The sequence below is a fragment of the Lampetra fluviatilis genome, chromosome 71 (genome assembly GCF_964198595.1).
Source record: "Lampetra fluviatilis chromosome 71, kcLamFluv1.1, whole genome shotgun sequence".
Lineage (NCBI taxonomy): Eukaryota > Metazoa > Chordata > Hyperoartia > Petromyzontiformes > Petromyzontidae > Lampetra > Lampetra fluviatilis.
In genome coordinates, this window is record NC_136345.1 from 4,681,603 (window position 1) to 4,687,602 (window position 6,000).

Consider the following 6,000-nt stretch of genomic DNA (forward strand, 5'->3'; position numbering starts at 1 on the left):
GTTTTATTTAATCCTCCGCTGTGGTTGCTTTTTATCAAATGAATTAAACAAATTCTAAATGGGGTTTTATTCGTTAGATTAGTTTTTTTTATTTAGTTTGTTTGGCACGCTATGGTTTTTTTTTGTTGTCACTGAAACCGGCCGTGCCCGCGGCCTAGCGCGGCTGTTCGTTGCGGGCTAGGCAAGATAAAGGCTTCACTAGCGACTGGGCCCGGATAAATAAATAAATAAATCGATGCCTGCAAGCTTATTGGTTAATCGATCGATTAATCGATTTCATAATTTCGTTGTTCGATAATTGTTAAGGTTTATCGATGAATCTAACAATATACTTAATCATATAAATAATTAAATTTCTGTTCGTTTTCTTAATTGATTCGTCGATTAATTACTTAAGCGATAAAATTCAACACATTAATTATTAAATTAGCGGTTGGGTTCATTGATTAATCGATTAATTAACATATGTATTTAACAATTAAATAGATAACTAATTTATCGGTCGGTAAATTATTTCTTTACTCAAATAAACAATTCATTGGCCGTTTCGTTGATTTGTTATATATCGTTGCAAAGCTTACACTTTGTAAACATTACGACTCCATTATACACAAAACAAAGGGAGCGGTGGGTCGGTGGGTGGAGGGAGGGATGGGTGGGTGGGTGAGTTATTGAACACATTTCTGGTTACTAATAATAGTGTAGTGTATAGTAGTGTTGTGTATAGTAGTGTATAGTAGTGTAGTGTGTAGTAGTGTGGTGTGTAGTAGTGTAGTGTATATTGTGTATAGTACTGTAGTGTATAGTAGTGTATAGTAGTGTATAGTAGTGTATATTGTGTATAGTAGTGTTGTGTATAGTAGTGTATATTGTGTATAGTAGTGTAGTGTATAGTGGTGTGTATTGTGTATAGTAGTGTAGTGTATAGTAGTGTATATTGTGTATAGTAGTGTATATTGTGTATAGTAGTGTAGTGTATAGTGGTGTGTATTGTGTATAGTAGTGTATATTGTGTATAGTAGTGTAGTGTATAGTAGAGTATAGTAGTGTTGTGTATAGTAGTGTAGTGTATAGTAGTGTATATTGTGTATAGTAGTGTTGTGTATAGTAGTGTAGTGTATAGTAGTGTATATTGTGTATAGTAGTGTAGTGTATAGTAGAGTATAGTAGTGTTGTGTATAGTAGTGTATAGTAGTGTAGTGTGTAGTGTATAGTGTAGTGTATTCTGGCAACAAAAAAACACATTTTACAAGGAATCGTGTCTGCATTAATCACAATACTAGTGGTCTAAATGCAAGCAAAAAAACACACCCTGATAATATATAACGATGCAAAAACAGAGCATGTTTTTTTTGCTTGCATTCTGACCACAAGCATTGTGGTCAATGTAGACACGATTCCTCGTAAAAGGTTTCAGTTTGGTGTTTTAACAACTCAACGCGGCTGTTTTGTTGGCAGATAAAAGGGGGAAAAAAACCTCTTCTCATATTTCGCTAGTGGCAAAGGAGGTCCCTCATGATGTGGTGCTCAACATATTCCAATGCAAGTGTAGAGGAGTAACATGGGGACGTGACGTCGTGTGTGCCGTCCAGTGCGATGACGTCATGGAACGTGCCGTCACGCGCGCTGGGCGGCTCAATGACGTCATGTCCCCTTACCTCCGTCTCCCGAGTGCGTCCTGGGAAACCCTCAACACAAGGATGAGAACTTAAAGGACATGAATTGCTTCCAACGTGTATTTATTAAAACGTGTTAAGTGAATTAGAACAATGAAACATTGAACAAGTGTTAAGTTATGATAATAAAAAATACAACAATTCCAACGAGTAATGGGTCTTTTTTTTGCGATTTCCCAATCGCATTGTATCAAATTGAGATTTCGATTTCATATCGATGAATCGTTCAGCCCGAGTGGCCAGCACCACCACCATGCCTGGCTGGCCGTCTTTGTCTCTCCCCCAGTGCTAGCGATGTTGACTACACTACAGCGCTACACCAGGTACTCAGTTGAGGCTGAGTCGACCTAGGGGAGGCCCAGGACCGGTTTAGAGAATCGTCACTGAGTGGTGTTGGCCGTGAGCGGGAATCGAACTCGTGTCGCCGGGTTCGTAGCGCAGCGTAGCGCTAACCACTACACCCACCGCTCCCTACAGACACACATCAACAACAACAACCGCCATTCTCCACTAAGTGGCGGTGACGTCACCACGACGCTTGTGCCAGGCCATGTGCACCTTGAGGCTACCACGTGAAGTGTCGAACGCCCGCTGGCTGGAGGTCACGGGGCAGACCCAGCAGGTGCCACGGGTCGACTGACCGAGATGACCGAGATGACTGGCTGATGCACCACCTGTGCCCCCTACTGTGCCAACTTGCTGTGCTTTAGCCACCCGGCGCTCCGCTCGTTGTTGTGAGCGTCGCTCCTCCGCCCTCCGTTGTTGTTGGAGGGCGACTGCCTCCAACTGCCCAGTAGCGTCCTTCACGAGCCTCCTCCACTGAGGCCGATCTTGACACCGCTGGTACCAGTCATCGGCAAGTCCACTCAGCTCCACGTCCTCCTGTACCACATCACTCCATCTCTTCTCTAGCCCGTGCCGCGCCCATTTTACCCCCTCGATCCGGCCGAACAAAAGCTGTTTAGGCATGCGGTGGCTGGGCATGCGGGCTACATGACCCAGCCAACGCAGCCTTGCCTGCCGGAGGAGCTCACCGATGGGACTTTGCCCAGATCTTTCGAGGATTTGTGAGCTCCTCACACAATCCAGCCTGGTTAAACCCAGGATGGATCGTAGGCAGGCCAGCCTAAATGTTTCCAACCGGCGAAGATGCTCCATTAGGGGGGTCTACGTTTCACAAGCGTAGAGAAGGGAGGGAATGACCGTGGCCGAGAAGACCTGAAGCTTTGTGCGGAGCGACAGACCAGGTAGCTTCCACACAGCAGCGTTACGCAACCGATGAAAAGATATTGCCGCTCGACTGATTCGGAGTGACACCTCTGCTGATAAACTGGAGTCCACACAGACACACACAAACACGCCCAGCGCTCGGCTGACTCATGACATCTCGCCGAGGATCCCTCCGCCGAACAAAGTAGTTCCACGATCCTGTTTGCATTTTTAAGTCAATGTCCGAAAAATATTTATTAAAATAGTTCATGGAAGCTACATGTTTGTGTCGGTGTTCGTAAGTGGGGGCGTTCGTAAGTGGAGGATTACTAAGTTGTGTGTGTTCGTAAGTGAAGGAGTTCGTACGTGGGGTTTCAAAGAATGTAGGTGTTCGTAAGTCGAGGTCTGTGTTATCAGTGTTCGTAAGCTGGGGATTAAACGCGTGCTGAAGTTGATTCTAAATGTAGAGTGGAAACCGGAGAAACCGGAGACAAAATAATCCACGCAGTGACCACCACGGGGAGAGAGACGCAGACTCCAAATATACAGCAGGACCCACGACCTCCTGTAGACCAGGCGAGGTAGTTAACATCTCACAGAACCAACGACCTCGTGTAGACCAGGCAAGGTAGTCAACATCTCCCTTAGCCAACGTGGCCTTTGCACCATTTCGCGTGTTATCTTTTTGTCTCGAGACAATACATTTTTGCAGTGGCACTCTAAACACCCCCCCCCCTCTCTCTCTCCCACACGCACCTTGACCTGCAACTACTCAAGGAAGTCAGCTCAGGTGCATTGCTGTACATGTCGAAACAACAGAGTCGTAGCTGACAGCCTCCCTCTCTTTCTCTCGCTTTTGTTTTAAAGAGGCGATCAAACTATAGACCGTGTTTAACCTTGACAAAGCTACGCTACGTATGTGTGTGTACGTATGTAGAACTTCTTTGGCGCCGTACGTAGCCAGCCGTGGCTAATCGGAGGTGCCGGGGGGGGATTACAGACTGAACACAGCAACGAAGAGCGGTTCTACAAACATTAGTTCTCAATCGAGTATAGTGTAGTGTATAGTGTAGTGTATAGTGTATAGTGGTGTATAGTGTATAGTGGTGTATAGTGTAGTGTATAGTATAGTGTATAGTGGTGTATAGTGTATAGTGGTGTATAGTGTAGTGTATAGTGTATAGTGGTGTATAGTGTATAGTAGTGTATAGTGTAGTGTATAGTATAGTGTATAGTGGTGTATAGTGTATAGTGGTGTATAGTGTAGTGTATAGTGTAGTGTATAGTGTAGTGTATAGTGTATAGTGGTGTATAGTGAAGTGTATAGTGTAGTGTATAGTAGTGTATAGTGTAGTGTATAGTGTAGTGTAGTGTATAGTGTAGTGTATAGTAGTGTAGTGTATAGTGTAGTGTATAGTAGTGTAGTGTATAGTAGTGTATAGTGTAGTGTATAGTGTAGTGTATAGTGTAGTGTATAGAAGTGTAGTGTATAGTGTAGTGTATAGTAGTGTAGTGTATAGTGTAGTGTATAGCAGTGTAGTGAATAGTAGTGTTGTGTATAGTAGTGTATAGTGTAGTGTATAGTGTAGTGTACAGTGTAGTGTATAGTAGTGCATAGTGTGGTGTACGTATGTCCAACTTCTATCGCGCCGTACATCGGCAACCGTGCTAATCGCCGAGATCCCATTGGAGAGACACGGGGGAGACTTTGTGAGCGAATGAAGAAGCATCGGTGATGAACCTGAGCTGCTGACACAGGAGGACGAGAGGATCGCGACATGATTCTGTGGAAGAGACCAGTTGAGTGGAGGGGAATCCTCCTTCTCGTGGTGAGGACAACTCACACTCACTCACCTGTTCACTGTAACCAGTGACACTCACCTGTTATGTGTTTATACCACTGTCTGACACTGGGTAGTGAGACACTGCTAGTGAGACACTGGGTAGAGAGACACTGGGTAATGAGACACTGCTAGTGAAACACTGGGTAGTGAGACACTGGGTAGTGAAACACTGGGTAGTGAGACACTGCTAGTGAGACACTGGGTAGAGAGACACTGGGTAGTGAGACACTGGGTAGTGAGACACTGCTAGTGAGACACTGGGTAGAGAGACACTGGGTAATGAGACACTGGGTAGTGAGACACTGGGTATTGAGACACTGGGTAGTGAGACACTGGGTAATGAGACACTGGGTATTGAGACACTGGGTAGTGAGACACTGGGTATTGAGACACTGGGTAGTGAGACACTGAGTAATGAGACACTGGGTAGTGAGACACTGGGTAGTGAGACACTGCGTAGTGAGACACTGCTAGTGAGACACTGGGTGGTGAGACACTGGGTGGTGAGACACTGGGTAGTGAGACACTGGGTAGTGAGACACTGGGTGGTGAGACACTGCTAGTGAGACACTGGGTAGAGAGACACTGGGTAGTGAGACACTGGGTAGTGAGACACTGCTAGTGAGACACTGGGTATTGAGACACTGGGTAGTGAGACACTGGGTAATGAGACACTGCTAGTGAGACACTGGGTAGAGAGACACTGGGTAGTGAGACACTGGGTAGTGAGACACTGCTAGTGAGACACTGGGTAGAGAGACACTGGGTAATGAGACACTGGGTAGTGAGACACTGGGTATTGAGACACTGGGTAGTGAGACACTGGGTATTGAGACACTGGGTAGTGAGACACTGAGTAATGAGACACTGGGTAGTGAGACACTGGGTAGTGAGACACTGCGTAGTGAGACACTGCTAGTGAGACACTGGGTGGTGAGACACTGGGTGGTGAGACACTGGGTAGTGAGACACTGCTAGTGAGACACTGGGTAGTGAGACACTGCTAGTGAGACACTGGGTAGTGAGACACTGGGTAGTGAGACACTGCTAGTGAGACACTGGGTAGTGAGACACTGGGTAGTGAGACACTGGGTAGTGAGACACTGGGTAGTGAGACACTGCTAGTGAGACACTGGGTAGTGAGACACTGGGTAGTGAGACGCTGCTAGTGAGACACTGGGTAGTGAGACACTGGGTAGTGAGACACTGGGTAGTGAGACACTGGGTGGTGAGACACTGGGTAGTGAGACACTGCTAGAGAGACACTGGGT